Source organism: Hylobates moloch, unplaced genomic scaffold, assembly GCF_009828535.3.
Source record: "Hylobates moloch isolate HMO894 unplaced genomic scaffold, HMol_V3 SCAFFOLD_8, whole genome shotgun sequence".
Lineage (NCBI taxonomy): Eukaryota > Metazoa > Chordata > Mammalia > Primates > Hylobatidae > Hylobates > Hylobates moloch.
The window spans coordinates 87,298,935-87,320,720 of NW_026652283.1; the positions used below are offsets into that span (position 1 = coordinate 87,298,935).

The following is a 21,786-nucleotide window of genomic DNA, read 5'->3' on the forward strand; positions in this document are numbered from 1 at the left end:
ATGATGTACAGGCCGGGTGCGGTGGCTCACACCTGTAATCCCAGCATTTTGGGAGACCGAGCCAGGCAGATCACTTGAGGTCAGGAGTTGGAGACAAGCCTGACTAACATGGTAAAACTCCATATCTACTAAAAAATACAAAAATTAGCCAGGTGTGGGTGGTGCGTGCGTGTAGTCCCAACTACTTGGGAGGCTGCAGCAGGAGAATCACTTGAACCCAGGAGGTGGAGGTTGCAGTGACCCGAGATCATACCACTTCCTAGAAGTGGAATTGCTGGATTGAATGGGGATGTGCATTTGCCATTTTCGTGAATACTGCCAAATTGCTCTCCCATCAGCACTGTGCAAGTGCCTGCTTTCTAACACCCATTACCATCACCATGTTTAATACTCAATTTTAGGCCAGGCGCAGTGGCTCACGCTTGTAATCCCAGCACTTTGGGAGGCCGAGGTGGGCGGATCACGAGGTCAGGAGATCGAGACCACAGTGAAACCCCGTCTCTACTAAAAATACAAAAAATTAGCTGGGCGTGGTGGCGGGCGCCTGTAGTCCCAGCTACTGGGAGAGGCTGAGGCAGGAGAATGGTGTGAACCCGGGAGGCGGAGCTTGCAGCGAGCCGAGATTGCGCCACCGCACTCCAGCCTGGGCGACAGAGCGAGACTCCGTCTCAAAAAAAAAAAAATACTCAATTTTAAGTTGTTTTCTTTCTATGCTGCAACTTCTCTCTGTTATTGCCACACGATCAGTAAAAGTATGTGTTGCAGAGTAACATGGGCTTTGGAGAATGAAGAAGGAGAAGGAAAGTACTTTTAAAGGTACTGTTGAAGAAGATCAGAACATGCCATCCCAAAACATGCCACTTAGACATATTGACTATTTTGAACTGAAGGCAACTGAGAGACAGCTGATTTCAGGGTCAGGTTGTTAATACTTGGATGAGAGAAACAGCAGATGCAGGAAGGATTCCCTAACCTCCTCTTTCTACCTAAAAGGAGGGCATAAATTTCCTGCCAGAAAGGTACCCTCCCTGCACCAGGAAAAGGAGAACATTCTTATCAATGGTGGTGGGGAATTGACACCAACTTGAATCTGCAGAAACAATCCTTACTAAAATAATACATCTGGCTGGGTGCAGTGGCTCATACCTGTAATCCCAACACTTTAGGAGGCTGAGATGGGTTGATCACTTGAGGCCAGGAGTTCAGGACCACCCTGGTCAACGTGGTGAAACCCTATCTCTACCAAAAATACAGAAATTATTCAGGCGTGGTGGCACACATGTGTAGGCCCAGCTACTCGAGAAGCTGAGGCAGGAGAATTGCTTGAACCCGGGAGGCGGAGGTTGCAGGGAGCTCAGATTACGCCACTGCACTCCACCCTGCGTGACAGAGTGAGACTGCTCCCTAGCTCAAATCTCTTTTTCCATTGCCTCTTCATGTTTCTACATTTTATTGCTCTTTGTTAAAATGATATATAAGCCCCTGGGTCTAGTCATTTATTTGAGTCTTCCTTTCTTTTCTACGAAGGCCTCCATGTACACATAAAATTTAGAATATTATCAAACAAAATTTGTATGCTTTTCTCCTGTTAATCTGTCTTTTGTCAGTGAAAGTCACAGGTGTCAGTCACAGAACTTATAAGAATAGAGGAAAAAAAGGTCCCCTTCTACACGGTCAAATGTGTGAGAGGAAGCAGGGTCAGATGAGACTAGCATGTGCTAGAGATAAGATGATGAGAAGGAAGCAAGACTTAAGGAATTTGTTGTGAGAAAAGACCAAAAAATATTATTTCCCTGAAAATCCAGTCTACTCTGGAGTTGTCAAGTATGTGCAATGGATGCTGGAGTCGTTAATATGGTTATTAAAGGAAAAAGACATCCCAGAAGGCCACAGATTTTAAGGACTCTTAGGTTGTTATTATAAGTGTGAAAATCTCCCATCCAAGAGGGAGACAGTGTCTGGCTCTTCCAGGGTATTCACTAATACACTAGTGCTGGAGGAATTATCATGCTACCTCCCAGGTCTTCCAGACTAAAGGGGAGCATCAGTCTTGAAGCTCCCAGGCTCCAGTTTCTGTCTCTAGGAGAATCCATTCCCTGAATTGGTAATCTGAGAGTGGAGCACACTATGTCCTAAAGAGGACTGGAGACCCCATGACATCATAGCCAGCTTTACAACCTGGAAGAGCACCATGGAAACCATCTCCTGCCTTCTAAATTTATGCCCCTGGCTAGTGGATTTTTCTCTTCTATTTCATTAATTTCTGCTTTTATCTTTGGTAATGCTTTTCTTCTGTTTCCACTGTGATCATTTTTGTTGTTATTTTTCTTTTTCTCTTTTCCTTTTCTTTTTTTTTGTTTTTGTTTGTTTGTTTGTTTTTGAGATGGAGTCTCACTCTGTTGCCTAGGCTGGAGTGCAGTGGCATTATCTCGGCTCACTGCAACCTCCGCCTCCTAGGTTCAAGTGATTCTCTTGCCTCAGCCTCCAGAGTAGCTGGGATCACAGGCACCTGCAACCACACCTAGCTAATTTTTATATTTTTAATAGAGAGATTGTTTCAGCATGTTGGCCAGGCTGGTCTCCAACTCCTGACCTCAAGTGATCTGCCGTCTCAGCCTTCCAAAGTGTTGGGATTACAGGCGTGAGTGACCGCGTCCAGCCTTGTTGTTATTTTTCTAAGCTCACTGTTTTGAAACTAAATCCAATATGTAATTGGCAAATTCATAACCATAATGAGCAACTTCAAAACACCTTTCTCAGGAACTGACAGAGTAAGTAGGACAATGCCACATAAAAACAGGGTTTAGAAGATTTGTACATGTCAATTAATAAGCTTGAAAATATGCATGATATTTGGAACTCAACAAATAAGAAATACATCTTCTTTCCAAACTCTTGTGGTACATCAAAAAATAGTAGCCATTCGCTAGACCACAAAGAGAATTTCAGTAAATTCCAAAACCCAAATAACATATAGGCTAATAACAAAATCTATTTGACTGCTAATTTAAAAAAAAAAAAGACTTTTAAATGTCTTGATCAAAAATAAAACATGGCCGGTGTGGTGGCTCACGCCTGTAATCCCAGCACTTTGGGAGGCCGAGGTGGGGCAGATAGTAAGGTCAGGAGTTTGAGACCAGCCTGGCCAAGGTGGTGAAACCCCGTCTCTACTAAAAATACAAAAATTAGCTGGGTGTGGTGGCGGGTGCTTGTAATCCCAGCTACTTGGGAGGCTGAGGCAGGAGAATCACTTGAACCTGGGAGGCGGAGGTTGCGGTGAGCCGAGATCACGCTATTGCACTCCCACCTGGGCAACAAGAGTGAAACTCCATCTAAAATAAAATAAAATAAAATAAAATAAAATGCAAGCTCTGGTAAACAAGAATTTGGTAAAAAGTAAAATAAAAATATGCAAACTATGGGTACTATACCTTTTCACTTGCTTTTGGTGATATTAATTATAATTGTTAAAGTTTTTCACTTGCTTTCTTCATTGATTTTTTAGTTATCTGAGTTACTGGTTTGCTTATTTTAATGGCTGTCATGTTAGAGTCTTTCCTCACATATCTTGATATTTCTCTCTTTTTTTATTTTTTCTTGAGACGGAGTTTCACTCTTGTTGCCCATGCTGGAGTGCAATGGGGCGATCTCAGCTCACTGCAACCTCTGCCTTCTGGGTTCAAGCGATTCTCCTACCTCAGCCTCATGAGTAGCTGGGATTACAGGCATACGCCATCACTCCCAGCTAATTTTGCATTTTTAGTAGAGACAGCGTTTCACCATGCTGGCCAGGCTGGTCTTGAACTCTCGACCTCAGGTGATCTGCCTGCCTTGGCCTCCCAAAGTGCTGGGATTACAGACATGAGCTACCATGCCCGGCCACATATCTTGATATTTCTGACTATGTGTTCACATATGTAATAGTAAGGCACTAAAAGGCTCATTCAGTGTTTGCTGCACATTTGGGGGGTTTATTGATTGGTAAACTTCATTTTATGATGATGAGGTAGTGATTTTTTTTTAAATGACATCTAGAAGCATAGTTTGTTTTTTGTTTGTTTGTTTGTTTGTTTGAGATGGAGTTTCGCTCTTGTTGCCCAGGCCGGAGTGCAATGGCGCGATCTCAGCTCACCGCAAACTCTGCCTCTCGGGTTCAAGCGATTCTCCTGCCTCAGCCTCCCAAGTAGCTGGGATTATGGGCATGCGCCACCATGCCTGGCTAATTTTGTATTTTTTGTAGAGACGGGGTTTCTCCACGTTGGTCAGGCTGGTCTTGAACTCCTGACCTCAGGTGATCAGCCCGCCTTGGCCTCCCAAAGTGCTGGGATTACAGGCATGAGCCACTGTGCCCGGCCCTGTTTTTTTTTGTTTGTTTGTTTTTGTTTTATTTTTAAATTAGGAAACGTGGCCGGATGCTGTGGAGGCTCAAGCCTGTAAACCCAGCACTTTGGGAGGCCTAGGCGGGTGAATCGCTTGAGCTCATGAATTCAAGAACAGACTGGGCAACATGGCAAAAACCCGTCTCTCCAAAAAATACAAAAACTAGCTGGGCATCGTGGCATACACTGGTAGTCCCAGCTATTTGGGACACTGAGATAGAAGGATCGCTTGAGCTCAGGAGGCAGAGGTTGCAGCCAGCCGAGATCACACCATGCACTCCAGCCTGGTCGATAGAGCCAGACCTTGTCTCAGAAAAACAAAACAAAACAAGACAAAAAATAGGAAATATTCTCTTTTTGCCAGATGTCAGTATTTCTTGTACAAATCTCTTTCTCAATAAATAATATTACAATTTTTAATTGAAGATTAGAAGACTAATTGCCATTATGTTTGCAGGAAAGGGGGCTAAGGAAAGGCTCTGTGGTTCAAAAGGCAGATTTTCACTCATTCTCCACTGTCCCAAACCTTTTGTTCATATTGTTTAGAAAGTATTTCCATGTTTTACCTTGAAGGCAAATGTTACTACATGGAGAAACTTGCCTTGGGTGATGAGGTCTGCTGGTATTAAAGGTGGAATTCTTTTCATCCATTAACAAGATGAGGATAAATGCTCCAGGACTAACATGTTAATGGCTGAGTTGCAGTTGCTATGAATCCTCTGTCTAAAATCAAGTGCTTTTTCTGTATTCCAAAAAATGCTTCAGAACCTCCACCTAATGATGGTTCCCTTGCTTGTTCTTAAGTGCCCTTATGGTTTCAATCCCTATTCAGTCATTTTAGTGAGCTTTTAGGAGTCTTTGTGGTAAATTCATGTGTGCAGTTCTTCACCTTGAATCTTAAGTCTACATTATTTCGTGAGGACAATTGTAGCCTTTCCCAAGTGTCTTATTTTTGTTCCCTTCTAAGTAGAGGTGGAGAGTCTGTCTTAGGGGCCACCCTGAGCACCTGTGAAGTCCTTTAGAGCCTTCAAAATAAGTATTCTTTGTTCTAACTGCTCTCCAGTATTCAAGTGGATTTTCTTAATTTGTTTTCCTTTTCCCTCAATTATTTTTTCTATAATGAAATAATGTCATTTGCAGCCACATGGATGGAACTGGAGGCCATTATTTTGTGTGAAATAAGCCAGGCACAAAAAGACAAATATTTCATGCTCTCACTTATATGTGGAAGCTAAAAACATTGATTACATGGAGGGACGAAGTGAAAAGATAAATTACAGAGACTGGGAAAGGTGAGTGGGAGGAGAGGGGATTATGAAGTAAAGTGTGTTAAAGTGTACAAAAATATAATAAGATAGAAGGAAGAAATTCAATGTTTAATAGCAGAGTAGGGTGACAATACTTAACAAAAAGATATGGAACTTGAGTCGTGGACACCCTAAATACCCTGACTTGATCACTATGAATTATATACTTGTAACAAAATTTCACACTTACCCCATGAATTTGTAGAAATAAAATAATTTAAAAATAAACATGACAAAACATTTTTTTCTCCTTTTTAGGTGCCTTTAGAACTTGAGGGTAAAGCATACTTCAGATAATAAACATTTTTGGGTGTGGTGGCTCATGCCTGTAATCCTAGCACTCTGGGAGTCTGAGACGGTAGGATTGCTTGAGACCAGGTTGGGCAGCACAGTGAGACCCCAGGCCCCATCTACACACACACACACAGTTAGCTGGGCATGGTGGTGTGCATCTGGAGTCCTAGCTACTAGGGAGGCTGACATGGGAGAATCTCTTGAGCCCAGGAGTCTGAGGCTACAGTAAGCTATTATCATGCCACTGCACTGTAGCCTAGGCAACAGAGGGAGGCCCTGTCTCTAAAAAAGAAATTTAGGCCAGGCACAGTGGCTCATGCCTGTAATGCCAGCATTTTGGGAGGCCGAGGCAAGCGGTTCACCTGAGGTCAGGAGTCCAGCCTGGTCAACATGGTGAAACACCGTCTCTACTAAAAAATACAAATATTAGCTGGGTGTTGTGGCAGACGGCTGTAATCCCAGCTACTTGGGAGCCTGAAGCAGGAGAATCGCTTGAACCTGGGAGGTGGAGGTTGCGGTGAGCCAAGATCATGCCACTGTACTCCAGCCTGGGAGACAGAGGGAGACTCCGTCTCAAAAAGAAAAGAAATTTAAAAAGGAATTTTATATTTTGCTAACTTAAATGCATTATTATTATTCTTATACTTCTTTGTACGAATAAAATATTTTTTTCTCTCCTGTAATATCTAATGCAATGCTTTGCCTAAAAAAGAAAGTTTCTTTCTTTTTCTTTTATTATTATTTTTTTTGAGAGTCTTGTTTTGTTGCCCAGGCTGGAGTGCAGTGGCACGATCTATGCTCACTGCAACATCTGCCTCCCAGGTTCAAGAGATCCTCCTGCCTCAGCCTTCTGAGTAGCTAGGATTATAGGCACCCACCACCACGCCTGGTTAATTTTTGTATTTTAAGTAGAGACAGGGTTTCACCATATTGGCCAGGCTGATCTTCAACTCCTGACCTCAGTTGATTCACCTGCCTCGGCTTCCCAAAGTGCTGGGATTACAGGCATGAGCCACCACGCCCAGCCTTAAAAAAGGAAGTTTCTATGTGCTTGAATGAAGAGTTTTTTGTTTTTAATTTTTTTGAGACAAGGTCCCACTCTGTCGCCCAGGCTGGAGGGCAGTGGTGCGATCACAGCTCACTGCAGCATTGATCTTCTAGGCTCAGGTGATCCTCTCACCTCAGCCTCCCAAAGTACTGGGATTACAGGTGTGAGCCACTGGATCTGGCAAGAGGTTCTTTATGATCATCTAGAAGTGAGGAAGATGAGACATTAGTTGTTTCTGGGAGGAAGAATTTGCCTGAATAAACTCTGCATTGATATTTTCCATGTCAGATTCACTCTTACCAATTATAATGAGAATGAAAATCTAAAATTGAGATGAAAGCAAAGGTCAATGAAAGCACTTAAGAATTTAAGCAATTCAAAACGTGGCATTTCGGCTCTCAGTCCTACTTAAGAATCTAAATAGCACTCAACTGTTTTATACTTTTTGAAATTTAACTTATGTCTGTCAAGGTCTAATCTTCGGACCAGTAGCGGTCACTGAGTAGGGTCCATGCTTTCTCTGGTTTGTCTGTTTTTTTTTTTTTAGACAGAGTCTCACTCTGTCGCCCAGGCTGGAGTGCAGTGGCGTGATCTCAGCTAACTGCAAGCTCCGCCTCCCAGGGTCACACCATTCTCCTGCCTCAGCCTCCCGAGGAGCTGGGACTACAGGCGCCTGCCACCATGCCCAGCTAATTTTTTGTATTTTTAGTAGAGATGGGGTTTCACCATGTTAGCCAGGATGGTCTCGATCTCCTGACCTCATGATATGCCCGCCTTGGCCTCCCAAAGTGCTGGGATTACAGGCGTGAGCCACCGCACCCAGCCTCTCTGGTTTGTCTTTTGTGGTACTGTCTTAAAATGGTCCATGCGTTCTCTAGTTTGTCTTTTGTGATATTGTCTTAAAATTATCTATAGCAGGAGTTCTTAAACTTTTCTGAGTCATTGGCACGTTTGAGAATCTGACCAAACTCACAAACCCTCTAGCCAGAAAAAAATGCACATGCATACAAAAATTTAATTGTCTTTGTAGGTTCACGTATTGCTTGGAAGTGTTACCAGAAAGGGGTTCCGATTCAGATCCCAAAAGAGGGTTCTAGGATCTCAAGCAAGAAAGAATTCTAGGTGAATCCATAGAGTAAAGCGAAAGTAAGTTCATTAAGAAAGTAAAGGAATAAAAGAATGGCTACTCCATAGGCAGAGCAGCAGCTTGGGCTGCTGGACTGATAACTGCCCTCCCTCCCTCCCTTCCTTCCTTCCTTTTTTTTTGAGGCAGAGTATCACTCTGTCACCCAGGCTGGAGTGTTGTGGTGCCATCGTGGCTCACTGCAACCTCAGCCCCCAACCCTGTCCGGGTTCAAGCAATTCTCCCACCTCAGCCTCCCAAGTAGCTGGGATTACAGGTGCATGCCACCATGCCCAGCTAATTTTTGTATTTTTAGTCGAGACCATTTTGGCCAGGCTGGTCTTAAACTCCTAATCTCAAGTGATCTGCCCGCCTTGGCCTCTCAAAGTGCTGGGATTACAAGCGTCAGCCACCATGCCTAGCCTATTTCTTGATATATGCTATACAAGGGGTGGATTATTCCTAAATTTTCTGCAAAAGGGGTGGGCAATTCCCAGAACTGAGGGTACCTCCCGCTTCTAGACCATATTGGGTAACTTCCTGATGTTGCCATGGCATTTGTAAATTGTCATGGCACTGGTGGGAGTGTCTTTTATCATGCCAATGCATTTAATTAGCATATAATGGACAGTGAGGATGACCAGAGGCCACTTTTGTCACCGTTTTGGTTTTGGTGGGTTTTGGCTGGCTTCTTTACTGCAACCTGTTTTATCAGCAAGGTCTTTTGACCTGTAGCTTGTGCCGATCTCTCTCTCTCATCCCGTGATTAAGAATGCCTAACCACTTGGGAATGCAGCCCAGAGGGTCTCAGCCTTATTTTACCCAGCCCCTATTCAAGATGGAGTCACTCTGGTTCGCATTTCTCTAACAGAAGCATCCAAGGAACTTAGGCTAAGACCCAGGATCTCATATTGCTTCTGACATGAACTTTTAGGTTATTTATCAAAACTCAGAATAAACAAAATATTTCAAAGTTTTAATCTTCATTAATTTGGCGGTAGTCCATGAGGAAATGTTTTCCTTACCAAACCTGTTAAATACACAGAACTGAGAATATTGGATGCTGAGATTCTTGAGAAGGCAGGAAGGGTTAGAAGTAAATGGAGATGTGATTTACCTGAGATCAGAACAGTTTTTCTAGATGGTTGTTTGAAAAGTGTGGTGCTCAACTTGCAACATTGACATCACCTGGTAACTTGATAGAAATGCAAAATTTTAGGCCCCATTGAGATACAGAATCAGAAGTTTTGTAGGTGGGGCCAGAAATCTATGGTTTAACAAGAGCTCCAGGTGATTCTGATGGTAAAGTTTGCAAACCACTTTTGCATTGAAGGATGCTGAAGAGGGGAGCTGGTTCATTTTCTCACCTCTGGATGATCATAAAGAATCTCTCAGCCCGGCACGGTGGCTCACACCTGTAATCCCAGCACTTTGGGAGGCCGAGGCGGGCGGATCACCTGAGGTCGGGAGTTCAAGACCAGCCTGACTAACATGGAGAAACCCCCGTCTCTACCAAAAGTACAAAAACTTAGCCAGGCATGGTGGCGCATGCCTGTAATCCCAGCTACTGTGGAGGCTGAGGCAGGAGAATAGCTTGAACCTGGGAGGCAGAGGTGCAGAGGTTGTGGTGAGGTGAGATCTCGCCATTGCACTCTAGCCTGGGCAAAAAAAAAAAAAACCCAAAACAAAAAAAAAAAAAAAAAAAAAAAAAGAATCTCTCATTCAAGCACACAAGCACATAGAAATTTCCTTCTTTAGGCAAAGCATTTCATTAAATGCTGCAGAAAAGAAATTTATTTTTTACTTCATACAAAGAGGCATTAAATAATAACAATGCATGTAAAGTTAGCAAAAAATAAAATTTCTTTTTAAATTTCCTTTTTAGAGACAGGGTTTTGCGCTGTTGCTCAGGCTGGAGTACAGGCTCCAGTGTGTCTGGTGGTTGAAATTTCCAAGTGTGGAGCTTTGAAAGCCGTAAGTGATGGTTGACAAAAAGAGCTAAACTCTGTAAAATATTTAAAGAAATTTATTCCGAGCCAAATCTGAGTGACCATGGCTTGAGGCACAGTCTCAAGAGGCCCTAGGAACATATGGCTAATGTCTCACGTGTCCGTGTGAAGAGACCACCAAACAGGCTTTGTGTGAGGAACAAGGCTGTTTATTTCACCTGGGTGCAGGCTGGCTGAGTCCGAAAAGAGAGTCAGCAAAGGGTTGTGGGATTATCATTAGTTCTTACAGGTTTTGGGATAGGCGGTGGAGTTAGGAACAATGTTTTGCGGGCAGGGGGTGGATCTCACAAAGTACATTTTCAAGGGTGGGGAGAATTACAAAGAACCTTCTTAAGGGTGAGGGAGATTACAAAGTACATTGATCAGGTAGGGTGGGGCAGAAACAAATCACAATGGTGGAATGTCATCAGTTAAGGCTATTTTTACATCTTTTGTGGATCTTCAGTTGCTTCATGCCATCTGGATGTATACGTGCAGGTCACAGGGGATATGATGGCTTAGCTTAGGCTCAGAGGCCTGACAGCTAAGGTGACTGAGCTGCAGCTTGGTTTTACATGTTTTACAGAGAAATAAGACATCAATCAATACATGACACAAGGTATTGGTTGGGTCAGGAAAGGTGGGACAACTCGAAGCTGGAAAGAGCTTCTACATCATAGGGTGGATTTAATAGGTGATTGGTGTTATGCCACGACTACGCCAATTGTCAGGTTCCAGCCTCCAGCTGAGGTCCAAGGGGAGTGAGTGGATGGGCGAATAGCTGAAAGAACACTAGTGAGGGTTAGGGGCATGTAGGCAAGTGAAATGTAGTTTTATTCAGCAGCTGTCTCATGAGCAGCTTAATCGCACTAGCTCTCTCACACTGTCCATCTTTATGTGGGCTGTCTGTTCTGGCTCTGTGGCTCCTGTTGCCCCCATGCCTGCAGCTGCACTCCCTGGCCTGCAAAGCCAGCTCTGTCAGGGTCAGCAGCTTAACTCTCCCTCTGGGCACAAGCTGGTTCCTGGCTTGGTTCCCCTCTGCCCACCTTAAGGGCAAACGCTCTCCCTTAGAGGGGTTAGTAGCGTTACTCTGGGCACCAGTGCACAAACCGGGTCATGCCGTGCCGAACTCAGACCTGGGCACAGTGTTGGCAGGGCAGTTATACGTTCTACAGACAATAGTGGCTCAGATCCAAGTATGAACTTACATAAACAGGTTATGTAACAAGTGGAATATGTACCTGTGTCCTACACTCGCTGAGCCACTCTGGCCCGGATGTCCACCTTGGCCTATTCCTTGAGCAAAGCACATCCATATACCCTACAATTGGCAATTGGTTAAAAGAGTTATTATATAAAGACCTGGAGCCAATAGAAGGCAGTGTCTGGGTTGAGATAAGAGGTTGCAGAGACCAAGGTTCTTGTTCTGCAGATGAAGCCTCTATGTAGCAGGTTTCAGAGAGAATAGGTTGCAACTGTTTCCTATCAGACTTAAAACAGGTGTCAGGTTCTCAGTTAATTCTCTCCAGCATCAGGGAAAAGACCTGGAAAGACAAGGGGATTCTTTACAGAATGTAGATTCCGCCCAGAAGAGATAGCTCTGCAAGGCCATTTCAAAATATGTCAAAGAAATATATTTGGCCGGGTGCGGTGGCTCACACCTGTAATCCCAGCACTTTGGGAGGCCAAGGCGGGTGGATCACCTGAGGTCAGGAGTTCAAGACCAGCTTGGCCAACATGGTGAAACCCTGTCTCTACTAAAAATACAAAAATTAGCTGGTGTGGTGGCACACGCCTGTAATCCCAGCTACTTGGGAGGCTGAGGCAGGAGAATCACTTGAACCCAGGAGGTGGAGCTTGCAGTGAGCCGAGATTGCACCACTGCCCTCTAGCCTGTGTGATGGAGCGAGACTGTCTCAAAAAAAAAAATATATATATATATATATATACATATATATGAGTATATATGTATATATATACACACATATATGAGTATGTATATATATACACATATATATGAGTATATATGTGTATATATACACATATATGAGTATATATGTGTATATATACACATATATATGAGTATATATGTGTATATATACACATAAGGGTGAGTATATATGTGTATATATACTCATATATATGAGTATATATGTGTATATATACTCATATATATGAGTATATATGTGTATATATACTCATATATATGAGTATATATGTGTATATATACATATATATGAGTATATATGTGTATATATACATATATGTGAGTATATGTGTATATATATACATATATATGAGTATATATGTATATATAAGAGTGTGTGTGTGTGTGTGTGTGTGTGTGTGTGTGTGTATATCAGGATAAAATACTTCAATGTCTTTCGGGGCCTGCTGCCATGTTGGTATCTTATTGCTGCAAAAAAGTCTGTTTTGTCGGAGTCTCGCTCTGTCGCCCAGGCTAGAGTGCAGTGGCGCAATCTCGGCTCACTGCAAGCTCCGCCTCCCGGGTTCACGCCATTCTCCTGCCTCAGCCTCTCCAAGTAGCTGGGACTACAGGCGCCCGCCACCACGCCCGGCCAATTTTTTTGTATTTTTAGTAGAGACGGGGTTTCACCGTGGTCTCGATCTCCTGACCTCGTGATCCGCCCGCCTCGGCCTCCCAAAGTACTGGGATTACAAGCGTGAGCCACCGCGCCCGGCCTGTTTTGTCAGTCTTAAGGTCTCTGTTTAATGTTAATGCTGGTCAGCTGCGTCTGTATCCCAAAGGGAGGAGGGTATAATGAGGCCTGTCCCACCCCATCTTCCCATCAGGGCCTGAGCTAGTTCTTCATGTTAACTTTGGCATGCCTTTGGCCCAGAGGAGGGGTCCACTCAGTTGGTAGAGGGGCTTGGAACTTTTATTTTTAGTTTACACAATCAACTTGAGATCGGAATGTCTCATCTGTTTCCTCCATCTCCAAAAAGGAAAGTAATTCACAGCCTTCTCTTTTCTAAATGGTGAGGACCCCGGGGCCCCTGCTTCTGAGCCGTTGGTTATCCAGACTATGCCACCACGTCCGCCTGAGCTCCCAGAAGAAGCCAGAAAGAAAAGAATGGAAGGAAACGGAAGGACAGTGGGAACGGGAAGAGAAGAAATGACGAGGTCTCAGTTCCCCACACTCCAGCCTCAGAACCCACTTAAGATTAAAGAATAGTCCCTCACCGGCCCCCACTTCGGGCCCTAGCCAATAGGAACTGAGACTCTTAACCAATCAGCGCTTTGCATTTTTCCGGCGTTCTGCGTGCTGCCATGGAGATTGAATGAGCAAATCCAAACATAGAGGGATGGTGGGCCGACCACTGTGACTGTTACTCCAGCACTTCCCGCTCCAGTCTCTGGCCTGTGGGCTCGTCCAAAGGCCGGGCGTGATGCGCTTTGGGTGGAGGGAGGGGCCCTCGTGGTCTCTCACTTCCGGGCCCACGCCAACAGGAACGGAAACTGCACAGCCAGTCGGCTTCCTGAGCTTCTTCCGGCGTTCTGTGTGCTGCCGTGGAAACCGTATGGACGAATCCAAACCTGGAGGGGCGTCGCCTGCGCAAGGCTGCTCGGCTTGTTCCGCGCGTTCCGCTTTGCTTCACTGCTTTCTCCCCCATTCTCGGGCCTGTGGACCTGTCCTGAGGCAGAGGCCGAGATGCGCGCAACCGCGGGAGCAGCCAAGTGGACTTGACTCTTTTCTTGACTTAGCTACCAGGTGCGTGGCAGTGGCGGTTTTAGTAGCCACGAGTCAGGGTTCGTGTCTGCCTAAGCGGTCGCGGAAGAGAGCGCAGGCCTGCCGGGGCGGGTGGGTAGGGGCGCCTGGCCGCCCTTTCTCCTTCTACCAGTGGACCCCGTACCCCTTGCGCTCCCCTGCGTTGGCTTCTTTCTGCGGGCTCTGCTTTGCGCTCGTGTTAAAAAACCGCCTGTTTTTATCCGGGCTTTAGTTAAGGGCACACGGGACGCCTCTTCTAGGACCTGGGTGCAGCAGAGAGAGAGAGTGCTCGTGTGTTTCGGTTTGGGAGATGTGCTTTATGGACCCCACCTCTTAACTCCCCAGAGCGGACCGCGTCTTCACCGCCCTGCGGCGCTTCCTAGGCCCCCAGCCGGCCTCGCGGACTGATGCCTACGGACCTAGCGAGGCCGCGAAAGCCGCCGATTCGCCCGCCGCGAGTTGCCTGGGGAGCGGGGGGCGAGTGAGTACGTAGCGCCCCTGAGTCTGTGATAATTGAGTCTGTGAAGTGCGGCGAGGAGGAGCACCTATGGGGTGCTTAGTGTAGCGTGCGCCATCGGTCACATCTCAGGGAAAGGTTGATTTGACTGGCAGTTCGCAGACTTGAGCGCATCCCAGTCACCCTAGGGCGTGTAGTAACACAGAAGGCCAGGCCCTACCGCCGTAGTGTATGATTCTGTAAATTTGGGGCAGGGCCGATAACTTTTTCTTTTGTATTAAGTCCTAGGTGGTGCTCATGCTTCTGGTGCGGGAGTCATGATTGTGCTGAAGGTGCGCACCTGTGCGCTCTTACCACCTGGTCGCTCTCAGCGTTCCTTGAATGTAGCACCTGCCCCCGACTCTTAAATGCCTCATTTGCACCTGTGTGTGATTTGCTCTGCCTTCTGGCTTCTTAGATGCTTCTTAGGTGAACTTGTGAATTAAGAGAGACTTCCCTAGGAGCACTATAGGTTAAGAGACTAAACTGTGGTTTCTGGGAAAGCACACTCGAGTGAGAAAACCATGAAGAAACCTAAGGAAGTGATGACTACGAAAGTCAGGGGGTGGTTACTTTTGGGGATCAGGAGGGGTGGTGATTGAGATAGGCTCACGGAGGGGCTTCTTGTGTGGCTGGCAAAGTCCTATTTCCTGACCTTGGTGGTGATTAGAAGGGTGTCCCTCTTTAGTAATTCATTAAACTATGTATTTTGTGGAGTTTTCTGTACTTGTGTTTTATTTTACAATTAAGAGGTTACAGATTTAAAAATGAATATTAGGAAGTCTGTAATGGGGAACGTCTTTGGACTGAGTCAAAGAATCTTAAAGTCATGGAATTTCACCTATTAATAAGTTATTGAAAGATAACTTAGTGCCAGGTGCGGTGGCTCACACCTGTAATCCTAGCACTTTGGAAGGCCGAGGCAGGCGGATCACTTGAGGCCGGGAGTTCTAGACCAGCCTGGGCAACATAGAGAAACTCCATATCTACCAAAAACACAAAAAATTTAACTGGGTGTGGTGGTGTGCCGGAGGCTGAGGTAGCTACTCTGGAGGCTGAGGCACGAGAATCGTTTGAACCCTGGAGGTGGAGGTTGCAGTGAGTCTAGATCTTGCTCCTGCACACCAGCCTGGGCCACGGAGTGAGACCTTGTCCAAAAAAAAAAAAAAAATCATTTGATCCAATTCTTATTTTATTCTAAGGAAACTGAGCCCTAGAGAGGAGAAATGCTTGAAAGTAACAAACCACCGTATCTAAGCAGATTTATAACTAATGTGTTTTGTTAATTTCAGACTGAAATTGTCCACATGTGACTCAATGGTCAGATGTGACTAAAGATTAAGGAAATGAATTTGGCCTAAATCAAATTCAAAATTTCAAGATGGGCTGGGCGGTGGCTTGCACCTGTAATTCCAGAATTTTGGGAGGCCGAGGCAGGAGGATTGCTTGAGCCCAGGGGTTCAAGACCTAGCCTCCCTTAAAAAAATCAAGATTTTACTTAATTTTTTTCCCTCGAAGCCTAAAACCTTATTTTCAAGAAATCAGTTATACCTATTGTCTGAAAACTTATCATCTTATCCTGATGTATCCTAATGTAGACAATTTGTGAACACTTAAGGTTTCTGATTATATTTTTTCTGGCTTAGTAACTTCCTATCTTAACATACTGTCAGTTTAATCTTATTTTGGTTATAATACATACCATATAGCTGGGACTACAGGCATGCACCACCATGCCAGGCTATTTTATTTGTGTAGAGTCAGGATCTCACCATGTTGCCCAGGCTGGTCTTGAACTCTTGGCTCCAGACAATCCTGCTTCCACCTCCAAAAGTGTTGGGATTACAGACATGAGGCACTGTGCTAGGCCAGGATTGGTTCTTTTTAATGAATGTGTTTTAGAACGAAGAGGGATGTAAAAAGGACTTAGGGAAACCGTCATTAAAAGAAAGATACTAACCAGTGCCTTTTTGTTTTTAATTAATTAATTTTTTTTTTTATATGGTGTCTCTTGTCGCCCAGGCTGGAGTGCAGTGGTGCAATCGGCTCACTGCAACCTCTGCCACCTGGGTTCAAGCCATTCTCTTGCTTCAGCCTCTGGAGTAGCTGGGATTACAGGTGCCCGCCACCATGCCTGGCTAATTTTTTTTTTTTTTTCTCTTTTTTTTGAGACGGAGTCTCGTTCTGTCCCTCAGGCTGGAGTGCAGTGGCGCGATCTTGGCTCACTGCAGCCTCTGCTTCCCGGGTCCAAGCAATTCTCTGCCTCAACCTCCCGAGTAGCTGGGACTACAGGCTCGTGCCACCATGCCTGGCTAATTTTTTGTATTTTTAGTAGAGATGGGATTTCATTGTGTTAGCCAGGATGGTCTTGATCTCCTGACCTCAGGTGATCCACCCTCCTCGGCCTCCCAAAGTGCTGGGATTACAGGCGTGAGCCACTGTGCTTGGCCTAATTTTTGTATTGTTAGTAGAGACGGGGTTTCACCATGTTGGCCAGGCTGGTCTTGAACTCCTGACTTCAGGTGATTTGCCTGCCTTGGCCTCCCAAATTGCTGGGATTATAGGTGTGAGCCATTGTACCCTGCCCATAAATAAAAGTTTTAATGGAACTCAGCCATATCTATCCATTTGCTTATTGTCTCTGGTTGCTTTTCTAGTTCAAGAGCAAAGGTGAGTAGCTGTGACAGAAGCCATAAGGTCTGTAAAACCTAAAATGTTTACCCCCTAACATTTTATAGAAAAAAAATTTCCTCTCCTAGAACAATCTTGGATTTTTTTTTGATCTGTAAAATGAGTTTTCTTAATTTTTTTTTTTTTTTTTTTTGAGACAGTTTCGCTCTTGTCGCCCAGGCTGGAGTGCAGTGGTGCAATCTCAGTTCACTGCAACCTCCCTCTGCCTTCTGGGTTCAAGCCATTCGCCTGCCTCACCCTCTTGAGTAGCTGGGATTACAGGTGTGCGCCACCATTCCTGGATTTTTTTTTTTTTTTTTTTTTTGTATTTTTAGTAGCGATGGGGTTTCACCATGTTGGCCAGCCTGGTCCCGAACTTGTGACCTCAGGCGATCTGCCCGACTTGACCTCCCAAAGTGCTGGGATTACAGGCGTGAGCCATTGTGTCTGGCCAATATATTCACCAATTTTGTTATTAATTTTTGAAGTCTTAAAAAATTTTTAATTGTGGTAAAATACACATAAAATTTCCCATCTTAACCCTTTTTAAGGGTACAAGTTTAGTAGAGCTTAAGAACAGTTACATTGTTGTGCACCAGTCTCTAAAATTTCATTTTTGCAAAAGCAAAATATATTACATTTTGCTTATCCATGTATCAGTGGACACAAGTTGCTTCCATGTTTTAATTATTGTGAATAATGCTGCTGTGAATATGTGGGGTACAAATATCTCTGAGACCCTGCTTTTAATTCTTTAATATACTCATATTGAGGTATGATCTACCAGTAATTGTATGTATTTGAGGTGTACAAGGTTTTTTTTTTTTTTTTTTTTTGAGACAGGGTCTTACTTTGTTGCCCAGGCTAGAGTGCAGTGGTGAGATCTTGGCTCACTGCAACCTCTGCCTCCCGGGTTCAAGCTATCCTCCTGCCTCAGTCTCCCAAGTAGCTGGGACTACATCCACAGGCTACCACTGCTGGCTAATTTTTTTAAATTTTTAAGTATTTTGTAGAGATGATGTGTTGCCATGTTTCCCAGGTTGGTCTCAAACTCCTGGCCTCAATTGAACCTCCCTCCTTGGCCTCCCAAAGTGGTGGAATTACAGGCATGAGCCACTGAGTTCAGCCCAATGTGCTTTTTTAATTTTTTAATTTTTTTTTTTTTTTCTGAGACATGGTCTCACCCTGTTGTCCAGGCTGGAGTACCGTGGTGCAATTGTAGCTCACTGCAGCCTCAATCTCCTGGGCTCAAGCAGTTCTTTTGTCTTGGCCACCCAAAGGGGTGAGATTATAGGTGTGAGCCACCGTGCCAGGCCAATGTGCTGTTTTGATATGTAGATCTGTTGTGAATTTCTGGAAAGTTTAATATAGTCTAACATATCTTTCCAAAGAGATGCCAGGTTATGAAAGATTGATTTTTTTTTTTTTTTTTTTTTGAGTGGTGCTCTGTCTCCCAGGCTGGAGTACAGTGGCACCATCTTAGCTCACTGCAACCTCTGCCTCCTGGGTTCAAGTGATTCTCCTACCTTCAGCCTCCCGAGTAGCTGGGATTACAAGCGTGTGCCACCACACCTGGCTAATTTTTGTATTTTTAGTAGAGATAGGATTTTGCCATGTTGGTCAGGCTGGTCTCAAACTCCTGACCTCAGGCGATCAGCCCACCTCGGCCTCCCAAAGTGCTGGGATTACAGGTGTGAGCCACTGCACCCAGCCTGAAAGAATGATTTTAATGAATTACTTAGATTAAGTTGTCATATATTGTTTATGACTCTAATTCCACTTTAACTGAAATTCTAAGATGTAGTCTGATAAGAGATTACATCAAGTCCTTATTTACTTATGAAAACTAAAGGGTTATGTTGGCCAAGAAAACGAACTCATTTAACTTCTTATACCTTAGGTGAAGGATGAAGTCCTTGGTTAAAACAACAACAACAACACTTGATTTAGAGCAGGGGTTGGCAAACTTTTTTTAATAAAGAGACAAATAGTAAATATTTTAGGGTTTGTGCAGGTTGTAGAGTCAACTCTGTCATAGGCAATATATAGCAGTTTGAAAGCAGACATAAGCAATATATAAATGAATGGGTGTGGCTATGTTCTAATTAAACTTTATTTACAAAAGCAGGCAGCACACCCAATTTGGCCTATGAACCAGTAGTATTAATGATATTTGGATTGACTTCTACAGTCTCTAGGGATTACATGGAAATATTCCATATTTGTTTATACTGTATTTTCACTTGTTTTTTCTTTTCCTTCTCATAATTAATAAGGTTTAGGTGGGGCATATGTTTCTCTTTTGCTTCTCAAAATTTATAAGGTTTAGGTAGGGCATACCAGTCAAGACCGGTAGAGGGTCTTGACTGCAAGTTGTCCAGGTTCTTGGCATTTTGAGCAAAGAATTGGACAAAATGCCCAGCAAAGCAAGGAAAGAATGAAGCAACAAAAGCATGAAAGCAGGGATTTATTGAAAACGAAAGTACACTCCACAGTGTGGGAGCCACCTGAGCAGCACTCGAGGGCCGGGATACAGATACCCGGTCGAAATACCCCCTAGAGGTTTCCCACTGGCCTCTTCATGCTCACCTCCGGTAAATCAAGTGGTGGCCTGCAATCGGTCTATTGGTTGCAGTCAGCCAATTTCATTGATTCCATTTCATTCATTCATTCCATTCTCTGCAACCAGTCAGATGCTAAGGTGAAGTTACAAAGTTGCAAACCAAGACTATGCCCCAATCAGTCTGATTGGTTTTGGTCAGTTAATTTCCCATCTGCTGCATAGAAAGGGTGGGGGATTTGCAAAGGGATAGCCTCTGGTCCTTTTGTTACTTAAGTGGAAAGTTAGGGTTTCCCTTTCAATTTAGTTACAGGAAGTCTGTGAAACAGCCTTAGGTTCCCTGCCTCCAGACCCTGTTCTCCTGCCTCACATATATTATCCCACTGTGCAGATGTTGTTTTCCCTTGTACCAGGTTTCCATTGTAACGGAGAAAGTAAGATACGGAGACACATTGGGTAAAATCTAATTCATACCCTGATTTTGTTACCGTTGTTCAAAATAGCTGTTATTTTCACTTTTTTTTTTTTTTCTGTGAAGGTTTTATGGGTAGGGTATGGGGCCTCAGTCCTTCTGTGGCCACTTTCTTCATGGCGGGCAGGGCGTTGCTTAGCTCTTCTCTCTTCATCTTGGTGCGGACGTGTCCCCCACTCTCTTCTTGATGAACTTGAGGGCCGTTTGTCCTTGGAGACCTTGAGCAACTCCATGGCGCGCCGGCTCATAGGGAGTAAAGCCATACATCTTTGGGATAACGTCCCGCACGAACTTGGTGTGCTTGGTCAGTTGCCCACTTTGGCGATGGCTGGGCCAGGCTTGCTCCCATTTTTGATCACTCTGTGGCCCTCATCGAGGCCCACGGTCACAGGGTCGCCCAGAGCCATGGCTGCTGCTCTCCAATGGCGGCAGCGGCAGAAGGGCCAGCCGCACGGAATGCCGGGATATCTACCCACCCTAGAGGCATGGGCAGCCACTGTATTTTTAAAAGATCTTGTTGATGGGAACTTGAATATTGGTTTGTGAATATTTATTGATTTTTGAGATGGAATCTCTCCCTGTCGCCCTGGTTGGAGTGCAGTGGCGCGATCTCGGCTCACTGCAGCCTCTGCCTCCCGGGTTCAAGCGATTCCCCTGCCTCAGCCTCCCGCGTAGCTGGGATTACAGGCGCGCATCACCACACCTGTCCGATTTTTGTATTTTTAGTAGAGACAGGGTTTCACCATGTTGGCCAGGCTGGTCTCAAACTCCTGACCTCAGGTGATCCCCCTGCCTCGGCCTCCCAAAGTGCTGGGATTACAGGCGTGAGCCACCGCGCCGGCTGTGAAGTTTTATTTATTTGCTCTGTAGTTTCGTTCATCCTGCAAAAATATCAGCATTCGTATTTAACATTTGTAAGTGAATTTTCTGAATTTGTCGATTTGCTAGATTTTTTTACACATAAAATATCCTAGGCTAATTATCCTAGCCTAATTAATTATGCAACTAGCTTGCATTTATCAATGTCATTTTCGTTTACTTTTTAGGAGCTAGAGATGCTATTATTCTATCGTATGTGAGAAGTTGGCCCAGAGATGGAAAACTTTATTCTGTATGAGGAGATCGGAAGAGGAAGCAAGACTGTTGTCTATAAAGGGCGACGGAAGGGAACAATCAATTTTGTAGCCATTCTTTGTACTGAGAAGTGCAAAAGGCCTGAAATAACCAACTGGGTAAGTCAGTGTATTTCCATTGGCATGGGGAAAGAGAGAGCTACAATAGGTAGAAGGGGGTAGCATTTTCACAGTAGACATTGATTTGATATATAAAATGCCACATTTTCAGTCTGGAATGGATGACCTTCTATCTGTTCAGTGCCCCCAGTCCTGAATAATGAGTAATAAACATATCCAAGTAATGACTAAATTTTCTTTTTTGTTTCTTTTTTTTGGGGGAGTGGTATAAATCGGGGAAACTATACTCTTTTTTTTTTTCCTTCCCTTAGAAACAGGGTCTCTCTCAGTTGCCCAGACTGGAGTGCACTGGGCTCACTACAGCCTCAACTTCCTGGGCTCAAATAATCCTCACACCTCAGTCCCCAGAGTAGCTGGGAATACAGGCACATACCACCATGCCTGGCTAATTTTTTGTATTTTTCTTTTTGAGACAGAGTCTTGCTCTGTCGCCCAGGCTGGAGTGCAGTGGCACGGTCTCAGCTT

At 44.5% G+C, this 21,786-nt stretch overlaps 1 pseudogene; it reads right to left on the reverse strand.

Moving 5' to 3' along the window:
• Nucleotides 1-20,108: 20,108 nt before the first annotated feature.
• Nucleotides 20,109-20,475, reverse strand: LOC116472462 (large ribosomal subunit protein eL36-like; annotated as a pseudogene).
• Nucleotides 20,476-21,786: the final 1,311 nt, after the last annotated feature.